This window comes from Ipomoea triloba, chromosome 4 (genome assembly GCF_003576645.1).
Source record: "Ipomoea triloba cultivar NCNSP0323 chromosome 4, ASM357664v1".
NCBI classification, from domain to species: Eukaryota; Viridiplantae; Streptophyta; class Magnoliopsida; order Solanales; family Convolvulaceae; genus Ipomoea; species Ipomoea triloba.
This window is the reverse complement of record NC_044919.1, coordinates 24,192,028-24,200,854: the sequence shown is the minus strand read 5'-3', so window position 1 is coordinate 24,200,854 and position 8,827 is coordinate 24,192,028. Positions and strand designations below refer to the sequence as shown.

The window sequence follows — 8,827 nt, the reverse complement described above, 5'->3', positions numbered from 1 at the left end:
CAACCAAAACAAAGTGTTCATCTCACACATGAACACCAGCCAACTCCCAGATTATGAATCAAGAATCAAGAATCAAGAATACCAAAAATGGAAACCAATGACATGAATCAATACTCCAAGCTATGGTATCAAATACCCAATAAATGACATGAATAAATACTCCAAAGACATGGTAAAATATCCAACAAAACAATCCAACAATAATCAGGAACAAAAGGGAACAACAGACAATAACAACAGAGAAAACGCTCACTGGAATCGAACTCCCAATGAACTAGCGGAACCCCTCAACGGAACGCTGTCATCCGCCGGTCTCCTCCGCGAGAAGGAGGCGGCCTCCCTCAACGGGCCTCTCCCCTCCGCCCGACACCACCGTCGCCACCTTGCGGATCGCCCTCGCGGGTTACATTATGCCGCTTGGGTCTTCCGCAAGGCCAACCCAGCTCCCAGATTCCAGAAACCAAAAGCAGACATGAACAATACCATTTCCAGAATACAAAATCAGACCAAATCCACTCACATTTCATCCAATTTAGAGTCCAAAAATAAGGAAATCCATAACATCATTGATCATACAACACAAGGCAAAAGATCAAGATGAAATCCAACAAAATACATCCAAGAAATAGGCCAACTAACAAGAAATTTCAGGATTTCCAACACCAAGATCAATATATATAGAATAGGTGAATAAAATAGATTTGATGGACATGGATGGTTACCTCAAAGAGTTTTTCCTATTCCAACAAGCCTTTTGCTAGCTCACAAAGCCCCACCTTCACCTTGATCATCTTTTTCCCAAAGAACCCCAAAAGAACACTTATAAGATTATGTAGAAAGACTATCTAAAACACAAAATGCAAGATGGATTCTAGGATAGATGCACTTACCCACTCCCAACCAAGCTTAAAAGAGCAACCTTTACTTGAAATCTTGTAGGGAAAATGAAGATGAATTCTTAGGGAATTTGAGAGGAAAATGGCGTGTAGGAGTATTGAGTAGGAGGAAGAAAGAGTGAAAGTCTTTAGGGTATTTTGATCTTCAAATTATATACCAAGAATACATACAATATTTAGGGTGAAAGACATTAAATGATGTGGGCTTAAGTAACTTATAAAATAATGGGTGTAGGAAATTAAATATAATCAAGACTAGTAAGTTGGGCTTAATAAATTCACCCCTTACAAATTAAATACAAGAATTAACCCATAAGGATGTCTTAAGATCAATATATGTATATATGTAATGTATGATCAAGAATGTGGGCTTGTAAGAATATTTAATAACAAATATTGTAAGGGTCCAAATTGAATAAAATCCCTTACAATAATAAATTCAATTAATTGGGCTCTTGATTAGAATAATTAAATTAGGCATGAAATATATATACAAGTATATGTGTATATCAAATTGAAGGAATTAGCCCAATTGGAATTTAATTAAATTGCCCAAAGAATTAATTAGATTGCCCAAGGAATTAATTAACAATCGAAAGGCTCGAAATGAATTTACGGGGTGTTACAATACAAATATACAATACTTAAGGTATAATAAATAGTATACATAAAGATGAATAAATGTGTCCGTTACAAATATTGTCCACTATCAATTTATTTATAACACTATCATGGACTTCATTATATCAGCAGAGATCCCTAATAAAGAAGATGACCAACAATACTATAACGTAGTTGAGGAATTCATGGTTTATGGTCCTTGTGGAACAGCAAGGAAATGATTTCCTTGCATGATAAATGGTAGATGTTTAAGGTATTTCCCAAAAAAGTTTGTTGACTCTTCAAGTTTTGATGAAGATGGTTACCCAATCTATAGGCGGCGGGATGATGGTATGACCATAAACAAAAATGGGATTCAATTGGATAATAGATATGTGGTACCACATAATAGGTATTTGCTTCTCAGATATAGGGCACACATGAATGTGAAATGGTGCAAACAGTCAAGATCTATCAAATACTTATTCAAGTATGTGAATAAAGGCAATGATCAAGTCACAACTGAATTTTGTAAAAGTACGTCTGATGAACATGGTAATGAAGTCATAGATGAGATAAATATGTACTATGATTGTCATTATGTCTCTGCGTGTGAGTCTACGTGGCGTATGTTTAGCTTTGATGTGCAATTCAGAACACCAGCAGTTGAGCGACTAAGCTTTCATCTACTAAATTGTCAATCTGTTATTTTTTAAGATGATGATAGCACCGACAATGTGCTTAATCGACATACTGTTGGTCAAAGTATATTCAATGGATGGCCCGAAGCCAACAAGAGATATGCAGATGCAAGGATGTTAACTTATATTGAGATGCCAAATAAATTTGTTTGAAAAAAAAAACATTCGGGAATGGCATCCAAGGAAAAAATATATCTTCTATGTACCGCGAGGCAATGGTGAATTATATTACTTGAGATGCCTTCTTAATATAGTTCGTAGACCCACAAGTTTTGAAGACATATAATCATTTGATGGTGTACAGTATATGTCTTTTAGAGTTAAATTAATTATTAGTATATATAAAAGGGTCACACTTGTTTGAGACCTTCTCACAGATCTTTATCCGTGAGACGGGTTGAGTTGGGTCAATATGCAAATGTAATACTTATACTAGTAAATGTAATACTAAATTAGGAATAAAATGTTTGTTACTTATAACGGAAAAGAGTTAATTCCAGCAATGGTCCCTCAACTATGTTGATTTTTCAAAATTGGTCCTAGTCTTTTAATTTGGACGAAATAGACCCTTGACTATTAGATTTGTGCCACCATTGGTCCTTTCGTGAACCTAGGGTTAGTTAAACGTTAAAAGCAGGGGTAAAAGCGTCAATTTATAGCATTGGTTCATAAGTTCATTACCCCAGCTCCATTGTTGTCGCCACCACCAACTCCTTCTCCGACGACGAGAACTGCTCCAGGCCCTTACAACACCGCCTCTTCTAAAGACCTCCACCCTGTGTACGTGGGTAAGTCTCGCTGCCAATACCTGGTTGGCTTCGACATCATCGACCACCCTATGTTCCAGGAACTGGCGAAGCGTTCCGGCAGCTACTCCGACGAGTACATCGCCATCGGATGCCAAGTGGTGATGTTCGAACACTTGTTGTGGATTCTCGAATAAAAAAAAAAGCATTCTAACATAAAAGGTTGGCGGAACAAACTGAAACCGAACTCATAAAAGATCACTTATGGCTCGATACGATAGAGCGATCACTATTTTCTCGCTGGACGGTCATCTTTTCTAGGTGGAGTACGCCCTAGAAGCCGTACGAAAGGGTAACGCCGTAGTGGGTGTTCGAGGTACAGGTACTGTCGTCTGTCGTCCTCGGCGTCGAGAAAAAGTCTACTCCCAAGCTTCAGGAGTCCATATCTGTACGGAAAATTATAAATCTAGATGATCACATTGCATTGGCTTCTGTTGATCACTTAAAGCAGCTGCATGCGTTCTTGTAAATAGAGCACGCATTGAGTGCCAGAGTCACATGCTCACCATGGATCGGAAGATCCTGTAACTGTTGAGTACATAACTCGCTATATTACTAGCCTTCAGCAAATATACACTCAAAGTGGTGGTGTAAGACCATCCATTTGGTCTTTCTACCTTGCTTATTATTGGTTTTGACCCATACACAGGTGTTCAATCTCTTTATCAGACATATCCATCAGGTACTTTTTCAGCATGCATGGAAGCCCAATGCAACTAGGAGGAACTCCAACTCAATCTGGGAGTTTCTTGAGAAGAACTATAACGAAACATCTGGTCAGGAAACTGTGAAGCTATCCTAGCCATTCATGCTTTGCATGATGTTGTTGATAGTGATGGAAAAAACATAGAAGTTGCTGTCATGACAAAGGAGCATGGCTCAAACACTAATCCTTCCAACAGCTTGAGCTTGATGGCTCAAAAGTGAAAAAAAATTCTCTCAAACTAGCATTACCATCTCCCTTCTCCTTCCCCTTATCCCCAATCCAAACATAAACTAAATCCCCTATCGGCTTAATAAAGGGATCTAAAAGTGGATGTTAGATCCGGCAAAGAAGGGAGGCGATTGGGCTCGTCAAAGTAGCCGTCGCTGGGTGAAGCAGCGCCACTTTCCGGCTAAACCTAGCGGTACTTCCAGCGGCAGCCTCTTTCGGCCGGCTAGTCGACGTCGTGGGCTTCAATCTTCGCTGGTGATGGCCCTAGCTGGATGAAGGCAAACATATATGCAATAACCTCACCGTGGCGGGATGTGGCGGAGTGCACACCCTTGACTGCTTGAGGCGGAAGAGGAGTTCCACCACGACAGCATCGTCGGTCATCACCGTCGCTAATCAATCGTCCTTCAATATCAAGTGTTGGCTGGCTCATAATGGAGGAAGAAAGCCATATTATGAAATGACTCATTTACCCCCACATTTAACTCTCACTAACTGAAAATAAACGGAGGGACCAATGGTGGCACAAATCTAATAGTCGAAGGTCTATTTCGTCCAAATTAAAAGACGAGGACCAATTTTGGAAAATCAACATAGTCGAGGGACCATTGCTGGAATTAACTCTAACGGAAAACATAATACTTTTGAATACAAATGTAATATAGAGTACTTTTATATTTTGATGTAAAAGTATTACTTTCTCATCAAAATTATTATATTTTCCCTTATAAGTAATGTTGCACTTATAAATAATTATATTTTCCCTTAAATTTTAAATAATTATTTTATTTAAAATTATTTAAAAAAATTATTTTGAAATTGGGTAACCGCCACGTCAGTCTATTTTAAAGTAAACATGTCATTTTTTGTTGAATTGCATGAGTTTGTGTTGTTTAGACACCTAATTGCATTTTTTTTGAGTTTGATAGCCTAATTGCAGTTTGGTGTACAGTTGAGTAACTTATTTGACCCTTATACAATTTAAAAATAATTATCTTGATGACACCTCTAATACCACAAATTATGCCGTGGACCCGGGTCCACCATGCAAGGTGGACCTGGGTCCAATACAGCATTGTTTTACTAGTTGTTTAAATTTTTAAAAAATAAACGGCGTTAACGGCTGATTCCTCGCAAATCCTCATCGCAACAGAACAATCAACGCAAGTCCTCATCGTAGCAGAACAATCAACGCAACTCCTCATTGCAGCAGAACAATCAATTCTCCCTCACAAGTCCTTTTCCTCGCAATTCTTCTCTAATTCCTCAACGCAATTCTTCTCTGATTCCTCATCGCAATTCTTCTCCATTGCTATTCCCAATTCATATTCCATTCGTTTTTCCAATACTGTGTTCATTGATGGCGGAGGCAAGAGATTAGCCAGGGTTACACGTTGATGGATCATCTTCAATTGCAGTTTTTTTTTCTGATTTTTAAACTTAGTATGAATTTGATTTTATTATTTATTTTGTTAGTGCGTTGAATTTGAAGTTTGATGAATTATATTGATTCATATTTGTGTTTTCGAATTTATGATTTCTGGTTTATATTGATTATTTACCATGTATTTGAGTTTTTATTGGGGATCATTGTCAAAAGTTTATGTTCACAATCACGTAGCGATACATTCACATTTACAAAGCTCTATATTCGTAATCATAGAGTTTTACATTCATTATTAAAAAGCTCTGCATTCACACATACATAGGTCTTCATTCAAAAGTATAGAGATGTACATTCACAATTATACAACACCACATTCACAGTTACATACTTCTACATTCACACTTTTAGAACTCCACATTCACATTGTTGACTGATGCTTTGTTGTATTTTGTATTTGCAGTGAATGCAAATTTCGTGGTTGTCTCAGCAAGCATTGATCAAGGAGATTTAAATATTGAGGAGTCTACTTCAATTTCAGGTTTTCTAATTGTTTTTTAGAGTAAAATTAGTGATTCATATTGATTTATGATTTATGTGTGGTTGTGTGTTTAAATGTTGAGATAGTGAACATAGAGGTTAGGAATTGTGAAAATGGAGTTATGAAGTTGTGAATGTGTAACAGAGTTAACATAATTTTAGTCATTTTGTAGTTCTAGAATATGTGAACTTGGAGTCTTGAAATTATGAACATAGAGTATCCAAACTGTGAATGTGTAGTTCTATAATTTTGAATTTGTAATAGAGTTCTATTTTGGAATTCTGAATTTGATGGAAATGTCATTCCTTTGTAGAGCATGGCTAGATTTATTCGCCATTCCCCGTCCCCGGAATAAATCCAGCTATGCTCTACTAAAAGAATAACATTTCCATCAGAACTCTATGCACATAAATACAGAGCTATATGTAGTAAAACAGAACACCATGTTTGTAGAACTATGTTAACTCTGTTACAGATTCACACATTCATAACTCTACATTCATAGTTTGTAAACTACATGTTCACAGTTTTTAAACTCCACATTCACACATTACAAGGCTACATGTTTAGTAATTATATTACCACTATTACACATCCACACATTCATAACTCTATATTCACAGTTTCTATACTCCATGTTCACAATTTGAAAACTCCACATTCACACATTTCAGTGTTACATTCATAACTCTATATTCGCAGTTTATATACTCTATGTTCACAGATACAGAGATTTAGGTACATAAATGAAGAGTTGTATTTTAGCGGGAGGTGGAAAGAGTGTAGGTGAATAAAACGGGAAGAAGTTCCCGAGTATCGTCTCAAGGAATGGTAGAAAATGATTTGGTAGACAAGGAATTAGACACAAGAGTTCCTAGGTTTCAAAAGCTAGTCCTATCGAAAGGTTTGTGTATGTCATTCTAAGAATATCTCAAACACTTAAAACAAAAGATGTTGTGAACAATTTTAGGAAGGAAGGATTGGGACTAGTCTACCACACATGCAACTCTTGATTTCCTAGGGTACTAGGGAATTGAAAAACGCTCAACGGACTAACAAGAGACAAGGTCACTAACACCACCGCCACTCTCGTGGGTAATGGACTCACTACTAGACCATAAAGCCAAACTTGTGAACCTTAGGCTAGAAGAGGCATTAACACAAACACTTAATGTGTCTCTTGCCTTCCTACTCCCTTTTCTCAAAGGTGAGAAGGAAAAGAGGTTGGTGAGGTCTCAAGCAATCCCTATTCTCATAGGTGAAAGCAAGCACACTAATTCTCAAGTCCAATTGGCCTAATCGGAGTAGAGATCATACAAACATCCCAACCACTATCAAGCTATCCAAAAGGCATCAATCTACCCTAGATTCAAGACATAAGAGCTCAAGAGCAAAATGTACGTTCAACTAGTCCTAATCCCTAGGTAACTAGCCACACATAACTAGACTAAGCATTATCAAAGCATCTAACAAATTTAAGCTCCAAGGATTGAAAGCAAAGCACAATTCAAAGCTCAAACCAAATCAACAAAGCAATCCCACTCAATTCAAAGCATTACTCAATTCATCAAAACAAATCTCAAAAAGGAAAACTAGAATCAAAATCAAGATGCAATGCAAGATCAAGGACAAAATTCAAGATCAAATCACTAAACAAAACAATAAAGCAATTCACAAAATAGAAATTGAAGAACAATAGAAGAAATTGAAAGATTACTTGATTGCAAATGGAATCTAATACAAATCTTGATCAATTGCAAGTTGTTGTCCACAATCTTCTCCAAATCTAGCTAATTGAATGGAAGTATGAATGGAATTGAAGTGAATTGGGAGAGAATTTCAACCTAATTCTAGAGAGAGAAATTTTAGGCTAAACTAATCTGGAAAAATGAATGAGGATCCTCTGAAAAATGCCCCAATTCCCTATTTAAATCGCGCCAACCGCCAAAATTAGACATAGCGGACGCCCGACTGGACGCGCGTCCTCTGCGCGTCCAGCGGGATTCTTCGCGCGCTGTTCAAATCTTCGGCGCGGGATCTGGGAATCGGACGCGGCGTCCGGCGTGCGTCCGCTGCGCGTCCTAATCAGACGTTCCAAACTTCAGAGAGTGATTTTTCGGACGCGGGGCGTCCGGTGTGCGTCCTAAGCAGACATCGCAAACTTCAGAGAGCGAATAATCGGACGCGGCGCGTCCGGTGGCGTCCGCCGCGCGTCCTCCAGGGTCTGCTTCGTACTTCGCGGATTTGGGACGTGGACGCCTGGGCGGGCGCGCGTCCAAGGTGTGTCCGGCCGGTCCTTTGCTTCCAATTTGGCTCGCGAATCGATCTTTGAAATCCATGCCCTTTTTCACCACTTTGCACAACTTTTTACCTACAAAATTACCAAATACGTGTGGATTAGGATCTAATGGCATTAACAAGCATTTCTAACGCAATACATGCTCAAATTAATCACAAAAGCTAGCAAGTACATGTAATGCGACCCGAGATTGACCTTATAAACGTAGTATCTTTTGCACTTATCAAAATTTCCACACTTTAGAACTTGCTTGTCCTCAAGCAAGCTATCATTGGCCAAGCAAAGAATAAGTGCAAAGGATGCCCCCACTTTGATATGCAAACAAGCTAAACCACAAGAACGATGCACATACTTGAAATCAATACGATCCTTATGCTATCGTGAAAATGTGCTTTTGAACAATTCTTTAATTCTCAATAACAACTATCCCAAGAACAAAACCTTTCAACTCTCGCAAAGCAATTTGGTTAACTTCATTATCATACGAGTCAAGCATGCAATCCAATAACGGGTTCACCAACCATTTAAAGCGGGCCACTAGCCGAGCCAACTAGTGGGACCGATGTGCACAAACCAAACCTATTAGACCACCCTTGTAACCTCAAGCCCACTAGATTCTAGCGTGATAAACAAAAAGGCTTAACGGTTATCTACTACCTCTCAAGA

At 38.3% G+C, this 8,827-nt stretch overlaps 1 pseudogene; it reads left to right on the top strand.

Annotated features, from left to right (window-relative positions):
* Positions 1–3,207: 3,207 nt before the first annotated feature.
* LOC116016031 lies at positions 3,208–3,930 on the top strand (annotated as a pseudogene).
* The last annotated feature ends 4,897 nt before the right edge of the window (positions 3,931–8,827 follow it).